Source organism: Botryllus schlosseri, chromosome 3 (genome assembly GCF_051294905.1).
Source record: "Botryllus schlosseri isolate E-star chromosome 3, Bs_hap1, whole genome shotgun sequence".
Lineage (NCBI taxonomy): Eukaryota > Metazoa > Chordata > Ascidiacea > Stolidobranchia > Styelidae > Botryllus > Botryllus schlosseri.
Genome location: NC_137238.1, coordinates 24,962,860 through 24,983,035, shown reverse-complemented (window position 1 = coordinate 24,983,035; position 20,176 = coordinate 24,962,860). Strand labels below are relative to the sequence as shown.

Here is a 20,176-nt window from a genome sequence, read left to right as displayed (position 1 = left end):
GGGAAATCATTACTTCTTGTACTTTAGTAGGACTTTACTGCTACAATGTACTTTTTTCAGTGGACCAGCGGTCTTGGTGAGTGTTGTCAGTTTCATCTATATCCTACGAAAAGCTACTTGAGTACTTCACGGGTTCGTATCATCGCAAATAATATATTCTAAACATGTTTAGATAGCGAGGAGTTGTAATTATAGGTGAAAGTAACAAATTTTATCTAAAACTGAAACTGTAAAGTACCGATAAAGTGGTCTAGAGTATTTTTTATGTTTATTCAACTCAACGAATATCTTCATTTGGCCTGCTTACTACATTTTAAAGATTTTCTACGCTAGAAAAAATCGCTGTAACATGATAAGTATATTATAATTAATCTTATCAGTGCGGCATAGTACATTCGAGTAAATTCATTAAATTAGCTTATGTTTATGAAATTATTTGGTTTCTGAATTCTATCTAAACTGAAACCGACGAGTATCGGTAAAAGCACTTATTACGTGCAGGGAGGCGATAGCGAAGTACTCGTGCATTTTGTACTACTCAAGTATAGGTTTTATCTGTTTGCGCTAAACTTAATCAAGTGATTAACTATTTACACTGCATCTACTTCTATTTCAGAGTATTCGGTTTTCAGCTAAACTATACCTGCAATACTTTTTAACTCACTCAGAAATCATCACGTCTTGTACTTTACTAGAAATTTACTGCTACTAAATGTTGAAACGTACTGTTTTCGGCGGTCTTGATGAGTGGTGCTAGTTTCATCTATATCCTACGACGCATTTTCGCGCTGCAGAATGACTTATCGCAATAAAAATAACAAAAATACTTCGAGAATTTGCGAACTCTCACTGCGCAATATTTGAGTTTTACGAAGTAACCTTCAAAGTGAGCCTACATCTTGGATGTTATCCAAAACCACATACAATTTCGCTTCGAACGAGGTATCCTTTAAAATAAGGTAGAAGTAGTCATTTCCGAGTAAGTAAAACGTTAGTACTCTAGGTATATTACTGTTTAATACTCTAGCTATCATGAAGTTGATGTACTCCAATATCATAAGGACTTGAGACTATGTGGTGCATCTAGGCAAAAAAACCTACTTGGGTATTCTCAAGAAGTACGAGTGCTCAAGTATAAGTTTTCAAACCATTACCTTGACAAAATTTTCAGAATAGCAACTTTTGCGTAAAGTCTGTCTTGCATTTAGTTGCCGGCTCTGAAAGCAAGCAAAGTTTGTGGTATTTGCGCAACATCGAAATTTGTACACTTCACGCGGGGCCTACGATACTTATGGCCTAATATGGCACATTACACTTGCTGGATATAAGAGGCCGACACTCCCAATCAGACATCACGACTGACTCAATGATTGCTTGCGATCTCACTTCTCGATACCAGACGCCTCGCCATACAAGTCTAATAAAGTATTATAACAGACAAAATTAGTTCTTTCAGATGAAACAACCCAATTAAGAGCCAAGTGACAGCGTCGCAATGCATTTAAATAAAATTGACTATGTGTAGGTCTCTGTTATGTTCACGCAAAACAGATTTGCGTAAAAGTCGGTATTCGACTGCGTTATCTGTAGAAATTTGAAAAAATTAAAAGTATAAAGAAGGTTTCCATATGGCGCAATCCTTCGAGTATTCTCAGAAGAAACTGTATACATCCTACAGTAAAATGGATGCGATTAAACGATGAAGAATTTTATTCTTTAAATATTACATGAGACAAAACATACGAACATCCATTATCTTGATAATGCCATTGCTATAGATGTCAGTCCGATTCCGACATACACGAGTCCCTTCCAAACTTTATTGTAGTCGAGAGCGGTATTATCAAAGAATCCTACAAAGCCATCCTGCAACAAAAATAGAAGCCCTAATGATCGTACGGAGGAAAGTTACCGTGTCGGGAACCGAATTGGAGGGTAAAGCTGAGTTTCATCATTGAGAGATGATATGGGCTCTGGAGAGCAGATACACTATATATCCATGCTAAAAGATAATTTATAATTCCTAAGCAAAGCATGTAAATCACCTACCCATCCTCCATTTTTCATAATCCACTTTAGTCTTCTGCTAGCAATGTAATTTCCGACTGTCTGTATGATAGCTTCTATATGGTCCCCGTCATGTTCATCCTCGTTCTTGCGAGCAAGAATGCTACCGACCACAAAAACGGAGACAATCCTACCCAAATTTTCTTTGGTATCTTTGTAAATTTCATCAGCTATCATCAGGAACATTCGCTCATCGGGTAAATATTCTTTATATTTTTCATTGACTTCGACATCACCATAGCGGAGACGTTTGGAGACTGCGTTTAGGACAGTTCGATGTCGCTCGAACATTTCATCCCCAACTCGACGTAAGGTTCTCTCTGCTTTCGTATTTACCTTAACGCATGAGCCGTCGAGTTCGTACATGATAAAATTCCTGGTCAAGGAATATGCTTCGGATATCATTTCATACTTTTCTTCAGTGATCGAAGGTGATACTCGTGATAATTCCATGCTTTGAGGAGAATAGCGAGTCAGAGCTTATTTCGAGATCTAAGCTACTTTGAAAATGAGCATCCTAGGATTTGCATAAGTTTCATCTATATCGTACAATGCGTTTTCGCGGTCCAGAATGACTTATGGCGATGAAAAATAGTAAAAATGGTCTCTTAAGCATTGACCACGGTTTTGTTTTCGAAAGATGTCGGGATGTCGGTATCATATTTTCTAAAACTTAAACTAGGACCCGGATCCGGATATCAACTCTGAATCGACAAACCAATGAACAATATTCAAACATGTTACATCCCCCATGTTTCCATGAAAATAACAAGACATTACACATCCAGAATACTTCACGATTGTTCATAGATACCAAGTATTCGCGTAAACGAGGTGTGTGACATTACATACATCATGGATAACATCATGGTCGGCACTACAAGCATCATGGATTACAAATTCATGTTCTGAAGTCTCATACATGCACCGACTCTGTACATTCAATGTGGGGGTGGCTGACTTGGAGACAGAAAAACACACATATTTGACCGTGACATGGTCTTAGTATGAACCGACATGCATTCGACTTGTGGAAAAATGTGTCGCACACTATTTCACCGAGATTACAACCCTTTCACGGTTCACAACTTGATATATCAACTTCACAGGGTGGTTCGGATTCTCAGGTAGACTTGAATCGTGATCCGGATCTCGGAATATAGTAAAATCGGGGTATGTAGGATAATTACTCACTCACTACTCTTTATGTTGGTGGTGGTCATACCCTGCAAACTTTTTTGCTGCGAACGTAGTGTTTCACCTTACATCAGTTGGTTCAATGTATGTATCGGGTTGTGAAAACTGTCGCTGTTTTGACTATGTGTCACAATCAATACCAAATACGAGAATTCGTTACTCGTCGAAACGCCGCAGTCAGACATCGTTAACAGCGATTCCGTGTATGGCAATCTTGAGCTCAATTTCGGTTTTGTGATGTTAACCAAGCGGCTGTGTTTCTGCGGTGTGAAGACTGAATTCGTGTTGTTTCCCCGCAAGAGTGCGATGTCTATTTCACACCTAGAGCAATTATAAAACACATCTTCGAAACTTTTGGTCTAGTTCATCCGCTTGCATTTCGAAACGGACCATCACGACAAGACTCTAACCCACCACATCCGTGGTTTCAGTTGATCATATCGAAGAATATCATGTCCATCCGTGTTACCACCCACAGATTTCGCCATCCTCACACGGTAGTGCTAAGACACAGACAAGACGCGGTGGTGGAAATATTGAAAATGAGAAAGCAGACCTTGGTGTCATTTCATTTGGATTTTACACCCGATGAACCCACCATTCGTACTGCGCATTGGGATGAGGATTCTATCATTGATGTCGAGGGAAAGGAGATGTACAGATTTGTTGGTGTCGTGAATATTCAACGAAAGTCTGGGTATATGGTTGTGCATGGTTCGCGTATTTGACTGTGGAGATATCGCTATACATAACGTGCTGTTCACCGTATCGATAGCACCAACGAATATCCGCGAAAGGGTTGTAATCTCGGTGAAATAGTGTGCGACACATTTTTCCACAAGTCGAATGCATGTCGGTTCATACTAAGACCATGTTACGGTCAAATATGTGTGTTTTTCCGTCTCCAAGTCAGCTACCCCTACATTGAATGCACAGAGTTGGTGCATGTATGAGACTTCAGAACATGATAAGTTAGTTAACAATATTTCGAGTCATGGGTATGAATAATTTTTAGAAAACCTAAATATGCCGCATCCAAACTTCGTAAATTTTTTCGATTAGTTTTTTTCTGTGGGTGTGGTTCCAATACGAGAGAGGTTTTGGTTGTGTGAGAGATGACATAGTTCCAGTCCAGTAACGCTGAGATATTTATTACGTCATTGCGTAAGTTGATTACTTTCAATTGCGTATTGCAGCATGTTCATGATTACGTCACATGCGATTACTTTAGATATTACGAGAGCGACTTTGCTTAGTTCCAGTAACGCTGAGATATGATTACGTCAACATTGCGTTGATCGCCTTTGTTATTGCAGTTGAAGCAAGTGCAAGGCAATATATAACGTATAATATTTATTACATGATTATTCGCTGTACGCTGTAGATTGAATATGTCAAAGATTACTGCTAATGATATATACGTCATAATGGATCGAATTGACCTGATGAACTGGTATAGGTTTGCACGCGAAAAACTTGAGCTATCTGACAATGAAATTGCCGAATGTCAATACATGGATTGCTATAACTTAACCGAGCAACGATATCAAATGATACAGTTATGGATTGGTAAAAATGGTCGTTACGCCACAATGAACAAACTTGAAGAATTAGTTCACAGTTGTCAGATACTTTCAAATAGCAATTCAAATGCTCTGTTGAAAGACATAACGTACTAAGAGGGAAATTGCGTGGACTAGAGAATAATGACGATGCTCTCAGATAACCCACCACATCCGTGGTTTCAGTTGATCATATCGAAGAATATCATGTCCATCCGTGTTACCACCCACAGATTTCGCCATCCTCACACGGTAGTGCTAAGACACAGACAAGACGCGGTTGTGGAAATATTGAAAATGAGAAAGCAGACCTTGGTGTCATTTGATTTGGATTTTACACCCGATGAACCCACCATTCGTACCGCGCATTGGGATGAGGATTCTATCATTGATGTCGAGGGAAAGGAGATGTACAGATTTGTTGGTGTCGTGAATATTCAACGAAAGTCTGGGTATATGGTTGTGCATGGTTCGCGTATTTGACTGTGGAGATATCGCTATACATAACGTGCTGTTCACCGTATCGATAGCACCAACGAATATCCGCGAAAGGGTTGTAATCTCGGTGAAATAGTGTGCGACACATTTTTCCACAAGTCGAATGCATGTCGGTTCATACTAAGACCATGTTACGGTCAAATATGTGTGTTTTTCTGTCTCCAAGTCAGCTACCCCTACATTGAATGCACAGAGTCGGTGCATGTATGAGACTTCAGAACATGATAAGTTAGTTAACAATATTTCGAGTCATGGGTATGAATAATTTTTAGAAAACCTAAATATGCCGCATCCAAACTTCGTAAATTTTTTCGATTAGTTTTTTTCGTTTCTATCTATTTTAAAAGACTCAGTGTGGAAGTTTCGAAACTTGCATGAATTGCAAGCTACATAATACAACTAGTTAACACGCGCTGATGTAACTTTCCTCATTTGTATGCATAGCCTACGCGAATTCACTGGATTGAACTTTACTGAATACTCCGCAATGTAAAATTAGTATACACCATACAAAATCCGGATTGTTTAAGTCTTTAGTGTAGCGGAATAGTGTAGTTTTCTAACTACTTTACAAATTCATACGGTTTTTCTTGGTGCGTTCCAGGATAAATGCAATTTTTCACGCTTTTTTATTTTTATTTTTTCATTAAAATTGGAGCTACTGTATATTATTTATCGCCTATATTTAAATTCGGTGTGCTAATGCGTTGAGGTTGAAGCTAAAACATCCTATTTCATGCGGCCAAGAAGTCTAGCACCGCGTAGCCGAATTTAGCATACCGAAAAATATCTACTTTACAAAATTTTCATTTCTTTATGTCCATTAGAGTCGCACCATCTATTTATTTCACGGATAACAAATTACTCCTGCTTTTATCAGAGGATATACTTTCCTAGGGTTTGCCTACTAACAGTACTTAGTTTAGATTAATGAAAAATATAGTGATTGAAAATAGATCACTGGATTATAGTTTACAGAAAACTCCACAATTCTATGTGACGTCCTTGCATGCCAACAACCGTCGAACTATTCGCCACCTCATAAACACTTGAGTAGGCCTACATTTGATGCGTGTGGGGAACACCTAGGTAAATTTTCATATGCGTTTAGTTTCCAGCTCTGAAAGCAAGCTTGGTCTATGATCAATAGCAACTATTTCAACAAATATTACATACCTATTGATAGATAGCTAAGGCACCATGTCGACCCAAAATTATACCTTTTGCCGTCCATACTTTTATAACCCTTGAAGGGGTAAAATTTGCATTACACTAACTTGCAATTGTGAAGCGGCGTTTCACTGTCGGTTTAATCACCCTTATTCTAGTGACATGAAAAGGACTGAATCGTATGAATTGTGGTCACTACAAGAATCGAGCGAAAGCGCTGTTTCACGCCGTCTTGCATCGGTCACGATTAGTTTTACTTTTCAACTAACTTGTTGTCTGTCGTTATATTCATTAGACTCGCTTTCATGCGGCTAATTTGTCCCTATCATTATAACGTCGGTGATCGCCTACCTGCGGCGAAGGTGTTCGTTTAATTATAGCAACGAGAACCGGGTCCCTGCGGCTATTCCGTTGGCATTTTAGTGCCGAGTTAAATACCCTTATACTCGACATGCAAACATTATACAGGTAGCGGTTATACTGCGAGCTGATGAATTCGTCATCTATTCACCTAGCGTAGTTGTTCATAATCCCGACCTTCCGCTCGTATCGTATATACTACAAGCCAGTGATCGCTACATCAAACAAAACGGTCAGATCGAACGCAAGAACTCGGATCGCAGTGTCGGACGGCAGCAAAGCGGTGTACCTCGAAACATCAATCGATCTGGAGGATTTCAGCTAGTGAATCGATGCAATAACGATCAATGATATCATTGATATGCTATTTTTTCGAAATAAAATGAACTCGTACACTATACAATGCTATTTCAAGGAGACTGAGTAAAGTGCCAATGTAAGTTTTGACGCGGCAATCATAAGTCGTAAAATGTGGAAACTGCAGAAACCGTAACTTGTACACATAAAATCAAGTTTAAAAAATATGGATGGATGATATTAGTCCTAAATACACATAATACAATATCTGAGAAAAGTATCAAGATGCGGCAATCAATGCAGCGATGATATAGCAATGGATGGATGATGTGGCACTATAGGCGTGGCGCTTGCTGATGTGGCATAGATGACGTAGCAGATGAATGTACCCTTAGGGTATGAAAATGGGCGTGGCAATTAGGATGACGTGGCGCTCTCTGATTGGTGCGTACCAATTTGACCAAACCCTACTACTGATGTCCACTCTTTGAAAAGAGCCCCCTGGGTCTACCGTGCCTGCGCTATCAGACAATGTTGACAGTGACGTGAGGAGTCGTTCGTAACGGGTTTTGTGCCGGCACAGTCATCTTATGTAATACAGACCTTTGTCTCAAGAGCCCATGGATACATGTGATTATGTAAGCCCATTTAGTCATTTTATATATCACCATTGATTGTCTAATTTGCTGGTTTTTGCAGTCCTACTTTTCTCACGAACTATCTCGCAGAGTAGCTTACGGGCTGTTCGATATGAGCTGAAAAAGGCTTCATCTGTGTACACTGTACAGTGTACCCTGAACTGCGTACACTGAACACTGAACAGAGATGTAGTTGAACGTAATGAGCTCGTGTAACTTGTACTTTAACTATTGCTTACTTAACTATAATGGGCTAGGTGAGTGGCTCTTAACCTGGGGGGCTGAGCACCTCTCCTGCGCTTCTGTAACCTACCTGTGTAAAATATTTATATTTAATTCTGCATCAAATTTACAATTTTCCTTTGTAATGTTTCGTATTTTCTAGGAGCAGCATTTGGATTTGACCAGTAAAAAAAAGATCTGCAATGGCACGCCACGAATCAGGGACTCGTCATGCCTGGGTTGCGGCTGATGGAAAGAATATGAAAAATGCCCTAATGTGTAGGTAGTATGTATTGCAATTGGCACCTTCTTGAAATGCATTTGTTGTTTAAAATACTGGTAAGCATCGCGGTGTTTCGTAAGTAAACTGGTATATCCTTAGATAATGAATTTGATTCTGCTGCATTCGGTTATTTTTATGAATGTTTGCTGGTAAAATTCCACTAAAATGATTAACAATCCAGGAAAGTATGCTACTCGTGCTGGAGTAAAATTGGTGGTACTGTCACTTGCAACTTTCCATTACAATAATTATTTGTTCTATGAAAGACACCCTTTTGTCACATACAAATGTATCCAGTCTGATATCTGCGTAATACTGAATGCTGGTGACGTCATATTTTGTGATACGATTTTTGATGTACAACGTTCTTTCGAGTTCTCTACTAGTTGCTGACGAGTCTCAGCCGAAAATATTCGGGCTCATTTCAATATGCATATACTATTCAATTTTATATTGAAGTTTTTCACCTCGAAGAAGCTGTTCGAATATTGAATAGTTCCCTTGTATTGCAAATTTTTTAAACAAGTATTTTCTTTTCAACAGTCTTGTATTGATCTTCAAATTCATCCAACTGGTGTCGACTCTTCGAAAAGACCCCCTGGTTCTACCGTGCCTGTGCTAACAGACAGTGTTGATAGTGACGTGACGAGTCATCTGAACGGATTTTGTGCCGGTGCAGTCGTCTTTTGCGATAATACTTTTGCCTCAAGAACCCATGGAAACATGTGATTATGTAAGTCTATTTATTAATTTCATATATCACCATTGATTATGTAATGTGCTGGTTTTTGCAATCCTAATTTTCTCAATAACTATCTATATATGCGATATGAGCTGAAGAGAGGCTTGATCTGTGTACATTGAACAGAGGTGTTCTTGAATGTAAAGAGCTGGGGTAACTTGTATTTAAACTACTGCTTACTGAACTATACTTTGAACATCAAATTGAGATCATTTCCCATGTCGTGCTAATTCCAAATAATTTCGGTAATTAAATTTAATCAGGAAGGAGGGATTTTGAAAGATTGAGAACAATTACAATTACTGCAATGAAGGAAAAGTATTCAACACCTCCGATAAGATGTCACAAAATTTTTTGTACTAAAGACAATTAATGTGTCCTTTGTCTGGTATATTTTCTTGTCTCAATTCAAAGCAGCTATAAAATCTTAGAATCGAAGTTATATGTAAAGCCTACCGTTTGTCAATTATTGTAATGGAAATCCAAACCCATAGGAATAACGATTCTACTATATTTATTTTCGGATCTTGTTTGCAATCAATTACATTTTCAGCAAAACGAGGTTGATGAAATCAACTGTCTTCTTCTCCAACCCAAATTTAGAGACAAGCTAATACAATCCAAGACCCAAGCGCATGTCTTATTGGAACAGGTATCGTAATCTTTCTGTTTTGTGGACCATACAAATTTACATAGACGTTCCGCTATAAATTTCATTCTGAGTTACAGTTCTGCATTCTCACTGTGGCCTGTGCGTCTGAATGTCAATGTAAATGTCAAAATGGCCGAATTGAAAAAAACGCAAACCTAATTCAAGATATTTTTATTAGTAGTTATGCGAATTCTAGTCCTTCTCAGTGATAGGATTTCACATGTACCCGAGCGCCTTTCCTGCACTTGTGTAACCTGCATGTGTGAAATATTTATATTTATTTCTGCATAAAATTTAGAATTTTCATTGACATATTCAAAACTTTGGAATTTAATCACATTTTCAAGGAGCGCAACTTGGAGTCGACCAGTAGAAAAGAAGCAAACACCATGGCACGCCACGAATCAGAGATTGACCGATCCTGGATCGCAGCTGATGCCAAGAATATAAAACTGCTTCAGTGAAAATGGAGTATTCAGAAACATTGTTGACGTTTTGAGCTACTATATGCATTGGATTGTCATACCCTGAAGGAGTGGTTCTCAAACACGAGAAAGCATTTGAAGGGGCGTGAAGCCGCTGTCAACTAAAATCTTTTTCGCACATGGCAGCTTCTGCTTATGTGTATGGTCAGAATTTAATATTTGAATATTCTCTCATTAACAACTATTACCGTCACTGCCATCCAACTATCAGTTGGGATTTCTAGCGTTCTGGTTGCTTTTTTTAATTTCATGATACGACGATAAGGGGTGTGTGAAATTTTCTTGCTATCATAACGGGGCGTGTCCAAAAATGTTCAAGAACCAGTGCCCTAATGACTTCCAGATTTCATATTTTGCTGCAGACTGGTAAATAACAACAAAATCTTTTCTGTAAATCTGCAAAATTTGTATTGACTCAAAGAAACGATTTCTTTGTTATTTAAACAAAATTGATTGGCATTAACCTGATATAAATACTTGTAATGCTAGTCCAAGAATATTTTTGATGCCTGGTTAGCAGGCCCAATTTCATTAAGAGTAAAAAAATACTTTGTTACTTGTTTATCGTGGTAGTGGTAGTGAAACTGATACATTCATTGTTTGTTTATTTACAATAAAATTAGAAATTTACGAGCCATAATTTGATCAATTTTAAATAAGTTTTATTGATTTGTGTTGATCATGTTTTCCGTTAACGGACGTAACCAATGAATTTGACTCCATGCCATTGTCACGAAAGTTAAAGATACTAAATGATATTTTGTTATCACTATCCCTAATTCCCTATGCATTCATTTTCATGATTGAACGAGTTGCATGATATTTGTAGTGAGTTTGCTCTTGATCATTTGTGATGTTCGTGATTTCATGGACTATTCCGGAAACGGTTTCAACTGCTGATCTGAATTTATGAAACCCTGTCACAGTGTCAGCTATTGGAAATTTCAATGTTTGCACGTATTTAATCACCCAGGTTGGGTATTATAAGCGTCATCTATTCATGAATCAATAAAATCTGATTTTATTTTGAGCCCTGCGTTCCGGTGACTAGTCAACTAGCCACTTTGAGGCTGAACACTTTTTAGGTAAACACTTTTAATTTAAACACTTCGCAACACTTCTAGGCGTTCAATTTTTGGATCACGTTTCGTGTTCAATTTTCCGGGTTGAGCAACACTTCAGAATTTACAGTGTACCCCCCATCAGGATAACTAATCACCACTCTAGACTCTACCGAGTAACTTTTGTATTAATGTTTGGTTATGCAAACGCAGTTTGACCGTTGCCGCTTAGCGAGCATTAGGCCTATATGTAGTACGTATACGTACGTACAGCGGATAGAGATTTTAAATTTTGTACTCGTGAAATAAAACATTACGGTTTCCACACCGAAGCAATAAAAATCAGCAGCTGCTGATATATATCAAAACCGAGCCGTTTTTGCCGTTTTTCGTAGCGGCTGCTTGCAGTACATTATATGTATTAAGTTGAAGGCAGAACTTTATGTTTTCTTCATCTTCTTCTCAGACGACTCTACTCGAAACAGGCGCCAATGGTTATGTCATAATTCTTTACTCAACATTGGGACCTGCCGCCATAGCCATGATCTTATATATCATGTTAACGTGGGTTTTAGCTAGAATCAGGACCAAGACAGCAGTTCGTCCCCCAGTCCAAACGTTGGTCTTTCGCCGCCATAGGGTGATATTTTCAAGTTGAAGACTGAATTTCGTCTAGAATATCGGTTATTGCATTATATTATTCCAATGTATATTGAAGTTCTGTACCTCCAAGAAGCTGTTCAATATATTAATATTAATTTTTAATCCTATCTTTCCCTCTGCCAACCCCCCCCCCCCCCCCGATGGTCAGATTTACCTGTAGAGCTGGGGCACGTAATTCATAATTATACCGCCTGTTATCTTGTTATAATTACTTTAGCGTATGTTGTTCATTCGTGACTCCCGGTCTGTTAGAGACCTATAATCAGAAGATAATGTTGTATCCCAAACGTAGCAGACTAATAGAAAAACTTTCGTGAGACTCACACACAAATTATCATGACTTTAATGCTCTGTGGGTTTGCGGGGGGCATTTGCATTGTGGGCTCGGATTGGAAGGACCGGATCAGTAGTCACGCCCACCCAGCGCGGCAATTGACAATGGACCCATCCCCTAAGTTTCGGCCAAAGTCTTTCTATAGTAGCACACTTCGTGAAGTCGCGTGTTGGTCGAAATTACATATGTCTTTTGGTGTGTCGTGGCATGGTATTGACTGGAATCTAAATACCTATTGCTATAAAATAGGGTTGCATTTAAAACAAAGATAAATTTAAAGAGAGCATGTTTACAACAAGGCCCTTGTTGAAAACATGTTTTTTATTTTATTTTATTTCTATTTCTTTTAAGCCATGACGTGACGAATGTGGATTGACATTGACAATTGAAAATATAGGGTAAATATGGCTACTTTGACGAAATATCCGTACTATAACTGTTGAACGGATTATTGTGAGGGGTTCCAACCATCCCATATCTATGTACGTCGGGTAAATCGGGTGGTAATTGTGGAAAGCATATTTTTACACAATTATGGTATAATTTTACAACTTAAAAAAACTCAATTTTGTTAAAGCCTTTGTTTAAAACACTGTTTAAAACATGTAATCGTGAGTAATCGTGATTACTTTTCCAATGTAATCGTAATCGTAATCAACTACTTCCTGATTTTGCTGTAATCGTAATCGTAATCGCGTCATTCGGAAGTAATCGTAATCGCAATCGATTACATTCATGAAGTAATCACCCCATGTCTGGTCTGATCAAAGGAGTTTTTTAAATTGGTTTGGTATGTAGGCCTATCAGCGATTCCAATCTTTGAAGTAGCGTCAATTTATACCTGAATTTACTAAATAACCGTGCTTCAACGAATTAATTAATAAAAATGGACAGTACTTGCTCATATACACGCGCGCACCAATATTATTGATCAAATTCTTTCATTTATTCAAAAATATATTATTTACGCTCTGCGGCGCGACTAGGCCCAAAATTCACACTGATTGTTCACACCTAGTGTCAGCGATCTGGCTCGTCCGTGAAAGGACCGCCTTATACAAGTTGTAGTTGGCAACCTGAAGATTCCATAGGGTGTGTGTGTGTGTGTGTGTGTTTGTGTGTGTGTGTCTAAGAATCGTATGTATATAAGGGTAGTGATGAATATGGGCAATGGATAAAACAAATGTTTATTTTGTCTGGCTACGTGGGTACGACCCTGCGTGTGAGCGATCTATCGGTGAGCCCTGCCGGTAAATATGATAATTAAAACGTATTTCCAATATGCAAGTACATATAAGGAACCAATTTCATTCATTAACCATGAAAGTGTTGACGCCTGATACTGCCACCGCAATCATTATCACATCACTTTATGTCTGTGAGTGGAATATATGTATAACGATCGCCCCAGATGTTGTGTTAATCATCCAATAAGGGCCCAAGACCAACGTCGTTGCCTATCTTTTATACTTATCTTTAAGGGGGGGTGTTCATTTACGTCCTCGAATTTTTCGCCCCTCCCAAATATTTTTCCTGGCTACGCCCTTGGTCGATACAAGCAACAATCAGCATCAGCACGGGACACGTCTTATCACAACTCTGACACTTTTAAATGCCTGCCGTCAACGTAGGTTTTGTATTACCAATTAAATTGTCCAGGCTCAGATTACGGGGTTTGAACTTATGGCCCCGGAGGCGGCCTTGCCGAGACGTCAGATGAATTGAAAAAGCAGGCCTAACAGATATGAAACGATATCTTGCCAGGTATCAACTGCATAATACTAAGGTTAGTTTCGTTATGATCTGATATGATTTCATAACGCCCCGTTCCGCTCGAATTGTCGCGGCTTCGCTTCTCAACACGTTGCGAAATTTCTGGTTCGATATCTTTCTCTGTTGCACTTGCTCGACGCGACCTAAATCTTGTAGTCCCATTTTCTTCGGTTTTGGAAACATATGCCGCATCACTCACTTTGTTTCCACATGATAAAACGGCACTGACTCTCGGTACGACTTGCAACATATGTACAATCACCATACTGGTCGAGGTTCGGATTTTACTGTTTTGGATTTAATGGTGTTTAGGCTACAAAGGTCATTTACAGCAGACCCATATTCATAATCATGATTCCTAGTCAGCCGACCTGCTGGACGGCCCATTTCGTTCTAGGCCAGTGATTCCCAACCGCGGCCCCAAGCTAGCCTTCTTGCAGCCCCCACAAAACTATTGAGAAATCGATTTATGAAGAAAAAAAAAATATTTATAAAATACTCTTGCTTGGGTTGGAGTTTTCAATTAGGATTGCGGGAGAGTTGTGAGTAAACTGCGAAGATTACGTCACTGCTGTTTCAATCCAATGTGCCCTAACTTTCCAGTTGAACGAGCAGTACCTATAGGTATAGATATAAGTATTGACAGGACCGTAACTGCCGCCCCCCAAGCCCTCCAATTGGGGGTAGCGAGGTCGAAGGGGGCCCAAAATTATTTGATGAATTAGCATAAATTATAGAGTATTTCATGTAATTTTATGCAACTTTTTCAAAAATTTCAAGTTTCCAAGTACCTTAATTATTGGGTGCTCTTCCACCAAGATAAAATACGCAAGATTTATAGAAGTGGGCATATCGGCGTTGGACATTACCGCGCCACGACGCACGAAGACATACAATGTTTTAGGCCATGTAACATGCGACTCTAAGAAGTGTGCCAGATCGATCGGCAGCGAGAAAACCTTGGCCGAAAAGGACTACCCTTACGCTGACCGAAAACTTCGTTATGTATATACAAAATACATATAGGTATAATTGACCATAGGCGGCTAAATGACTGGCGCCGAATGTTCCTGTCTTGGCAATCTGAACCTCACGAGACAAATCGGCTACCATCCCGCAGGGAATAATTATATGCCAATAAAGAACTACCAATTTGGAATCGTGTGCATCTTTTAGTTTAGTACGTTTGGGCGATTCTATATTTTTTGATATAGCAGACTGGAGGTCACGAAATAACATCATGTAGCGAAGTCGTACCAACGGGTCCGATCGTCCGAATATGTTTAATTATTATTTACGGGCCCTACAGTGTCCAAGACACCTCACTCAGCTCTACCGATAAATCTGATTTCCTGAGCAGAGAGGACAAATAATTGATACCAATATATATGCAATTCCCGATCTTATTTACCTATTTTATTTTGAATTATCGAAAATTTTCGCGGCGCTCCACGCTGGCTCACTAAACGGGGATCCTGATTTCGTGGCAGAAGCGAACAACGGGACGGGGGGTCGGTTTATCACCCTATGGGAGCTCAAGACCTAAGTGTTTTGGGTGACCTGACGAAGTGCTGTTTCGTTCCTGCCAACGGGTATACGCCCGAAGATGTTTAATTATTATTGAGTGGTCCTACTTTTTCAAACACAACTCACTCGGCTCAGCCGGTCAATCTGATTACGTGAGCAGAGAGAGGATAAAAATTGATACCAATATATATGCAATTCCCGATAATATTGAATTACAGAAATTTTTTGCGCTTGCGCGATTAGTCAAGAGCATCTGCCTCAAACGGACACCCGATTTAGATGATAAATAGCGGTAAACAGCCATCTAGCCTGAGGGGGGTCTTGGGGGGGGTCGGTTTATCAGCCTATGGGGGGCCCAAGAGCAACGTTTTGGGGGGACCTGACGAAGTGCTGTTACGGCCCTGCGTACTGATACCTAATTTACGGATAGATGTGCAACAAGTGACTCATGATTGAATACGCCGAGATGCGTACTGCTTAGCCTGCAAAAAGCACCATAATTGGTAGTCCCATAGCTCACGACCCAAGCGTCCGAATAATTTGATATGTCGGTGTTTATCGAAAGCACGTGTCGCACTGATTCCAAAAATACGACTTGAAATTGAAATCTCGCCAGGGCAATAAAACTACTCCGAAATAGCCAACAAAGGTTGATTGTTCTGAACAACGGGAGGGCGGCAACACAATGGCCAATGGCGTCAAGCGAATGATCGGAACAATGCCCATTTTGATATTTTGGTGACTATTTAGGGTTCCTTTCATTGCCCTGGTACTCTAAAATTCTAAATTTGGCCCTGCCACCGAAAAAGGTTAGGAACCACTGTTCTAGGCTTTTCTAAAGACATCGCGGCTGGCTGTGTAATGCTGCCTTCTCTACAATGCTAGAAAAAATACCATGTGCAGGAATAAATTCACTACTCATTGTTTCTACAAAATATCATTGAAATTGTATACAACCACCAAGATACTCAAAACCGACCCAACTAAAAGGCTTTTCGCAACAAATCCTCGCTTGCAAAAAGCCACAAGTGTGATTTAAAAAGTGACTTGAATTTGTGACTAATCATTGGAAACTTTGACTCAGACTAGAGTCATTAAAGAGTCACTAGACCCGGGGTCACCCACCTTTTTGCACCCAAGGGCTACTTATTGGACACTGATTGAAGCGACGGGCTACCATTCATTCACTCCCGCCGTTTATTCGTACAAGACTGATTTTCCACTTTGATATTCATAGTACTGCGCAATTGTGCATAGGACTGACGTTTTGCCACTACCAGTAAGGCACGTTTTGCTGGTGGTGACTGTAAGTATGTAGTCGCGCCGAGTGCGAAAAATTTCCATATTCGGGATGGATTTTTGTCTATAATATTGGTAATCGCATATTATGCTAATAATTATTATTCAACCTATCTCAAACCCCGCGATAACATTTACTGGCAGAGCTGAAAGAGTTGGTGACTTCAGATAGCAACCACATCGCAGGACTATTCCGCCTCTGTGGATAATGGACAATTGGCAATTGATGGTTTCGGTCAACAAGCGGCGGTCATTTTCGCCCAAGGTTTTATTTGGTATCACACTTCGCGAAGTTGCAGGTTGGCCTAACCAGTGGTTCATAACCTTTTTTCCTCCAGCGCCCCTTTCAAAAATTATCGTGCTCCAGCGCCCCCCAATGTCATATTATAAGGAATGTAATAAAGACAATGAGTAAGAGGGAGGGCCGTAACAGCACTTCGTACACCCCCCTAAAACGATTGCCTTGCGCACCCATAGCCTGATAAACCAAACATCTGAGGACTTCGTCCCCAAGAACCCCATAGCGAGATTTCAATGGTCAGCAAAGTTTGTGTGGCCTGGTCGCCCTATGTTCCAAAACTTTCTATAATGCATGAATCAATAGGTGATAATTACATATATAAGTCGCTATAAACTTTTATTCCTCTCAGCCCACGTAATCAGATTTACCATTAGCGCTGAGTGAGCTGTTGTATAGGAAAATATAGGGCACGTAATTATTAATTGAACATATTCGGGCGTGCCCGAAGGTACAATTCATTCGTTACCAGGGCCGTAACAGCACTTCATCAGCAGCACTCCCTCCCCCCCGAACGAAAAACGTTGGGCTTGGGCCCCCCATCGGGTGATATACCAAACCTCCGTGGGGCTTCGCCCCCAGACCCCCATTCGGCTGTCCGCTATTTGCTGACACTAGTCATCTACATTGGGTGTCCATTTACTGAGGTAACCATTCTCGCCTAGACGCGCGAAGCGCCAAAATTTCACTAATTATTGATCGAATTGGTGAATATGATCGGGAATTGCATGTATATTGAGATCAATTTTTCTCCTCTTTCTGCTCACGTAAACAGATTTATCGGTTAAGCTGAGTGATGTGTGATTGAAAAGGTAGGACCCCTCAATAATAATTATACATCTTGGGGCCTATACCCGTTGGCAGGAACGAAACGGCACTTCGTCAGGCCCCCGAAAAAAAACTTGAATGAACGTTGCTGAAATACCTGTTTTTTTATATAAATGATATGTAATTTTTTCTGGGGCGCGAAGGCAATTTGTAGTTGTGGGAAATCTAAAAAATATATGATTTATGTTGCTTTGCAAAATAATTTTGGGCCTCCTTTGAGATCGCCCCTCCCCCAATTGGGGGTTAGGGGTGCGGCAGTTACAGCGTTGTTTGTACAAATTATGCAACAACAGTCAACCCAAATTATTAAAGAAATCATCTCACACTTTGGACTGATGGACATCATGTTAACTGTCTCTTTATCAGTCAGTGGGAAGCCTGACATTGCATGCTATCAACTAGTGCGCTGTAATTTGGTGTGTAACTTCAACTTGACCCGTGGTTCTGAAAGATGGGGTGCGCCCCCCCCCCCCCCCGGGGGCGTGAAAACACCTGAAAGGTGCGCGAAGCCGTCCGTGATAACGGATTATATTGATCTTAAAATGAGTTCAATATGTACTGAAAACATGTTTCAACAACTGCAATATTCCTTTATATATCGATATTTGAAATGTTAAAATTGCCTCTTACCATCCATAAGCCGATGCTCGATTTTGATTGATACCGATGACCGACCAGAAGTGGTCTCTAAATTAAGGTTAACCGATGAAGTCGTGTAACTCATAGTTGATGCTTATTATAACATGTCGGTCAAGGATCAGTGTGGAGTGCGTAGATCGGCACAAATGTATGGTTAAATAATATACTTCCTTATAAGGATATATCATATGCCATGTATAATATGCCTTTTGAATCTAAGAAACAAAGATTTAGATCGAAGTGGCTTATTACAACTTCGAATCATCTCTGAGTATGCTCAGTTAGGGCACATCCTGTCGAATGCCACTTCTAGGAACCGCACCTTAAGGCGGCATTAAAGTACTGAATTGGATTATTCTCTTGCCGAACACCTGCGAATCGTAAAGAAGAATTGTTTGTTCCGTGAAAAAGTTTCAAGTTTTATTAGCGCGCGGTCTGGGCCATTGGTTATTGATTTACGTGTGAGCTAAGCTCAAAAGACTCCAAAATCGCAAAAATATCTATATTCTACGAACTACAGTCAACTGAAAATGCTAAATCAATCAATCTACATATATTTAAATAGCTCAGGCTCGCGGGCTACTCATCTGGTCCTCGCGGGCTACCTGGGGTCCCGTGGGCACCTCATTGGTGACCCCTGCACTATAACCTTGGTACAACTTGGTCTGGAATTGATTTAACAATGAATTGAAAACCACTCGACTTGGATTGAGTAAAAAGTATGAAAGTGAAATCGACTTTCAACTCGGATCCTCGTGAGCTGGTTTAAACTCTGATTGCTGCGCAGCACACTGTCACCAGCTTTTCACTTGAGCCGTGAGTAGGTCTGGGATCTGCGGCAGACATTTCTAGTAATGCGCTTCCAAAATTTAGAGGTGGATGGTGTAACACTTTCGAATTCGAATTTGGCTCGCTACCATAAAAAGTTTTGAAACTTCTGTTCTACGCTACACAGTGAACATTTTGATGAGATACTATAATTGAATCTCATCACAATTTAATTTATTTAATTTAATTTTTCCAATAATATTTGCATGGGGGCGACTGCGAAAAGGTTTTTGTTTGTTTTGGGGTATTCATGGTGTTTGTCGACTACTGTGGTCATTTACACCAGGCCGATATTCTTCCTATTTTCCGTAGCTGCCGACTTATAGCACGGCCCACCTCTAGGCTTTTGTAAGACACCGCTGACGCGGATGAGGTGGCGAGGAGGAGCCTAGGTAAACCTCCAACACTTAGATATCGGAATTCGGAAGTCGACCTCGGTCGGACTCGAACCCGCATCCATTGGTGTTGCAGCCGCGGATTATACCACTGCGCTATCTCGCCACTGCGAAAAGGTTCGTAGACAGAGAACTAAAGGGTAAATCGAACGGGCTCATTTATTATTTTCGATAGTCACATACAGGACTCCGACCTTGACTAGTATATAATGCCCCCTCATCACAACTGTTTTTTGTTCGGGAAGGAGGTAGCCCGCGCAGAGACAGAGTAGGTCATACCGCATAAACCACAATTTTCATTTGAGTCCCGAGGTGCCAAAGTGATCATCGATTAAAAGATCCGCTGAGCAAAGAAACA

General features: G+C 40.0%; 1 long non-coding RNA gene across 1 annotated transcript; it reads left to right on the top strand.

The window, feature by feature from the left end:
• The first annotated feature begins 9,031 nt into the window (after positions 1-9,031).
• On the top strand, positions 9,032-11,201 carry LOC145436165 (uncharacterized). The gene is made up of 2 exons (XR_013914202.1): positions 9,032-9,688; positions 10,036-11,201. It is a non-coding gene; the product is annotated as an uncharacterized LOC145436165 (long non-coding RNA).
• The last annotated feature ends 8,975 nt before the right edge of the window (positions 11,202-20,176 follow it).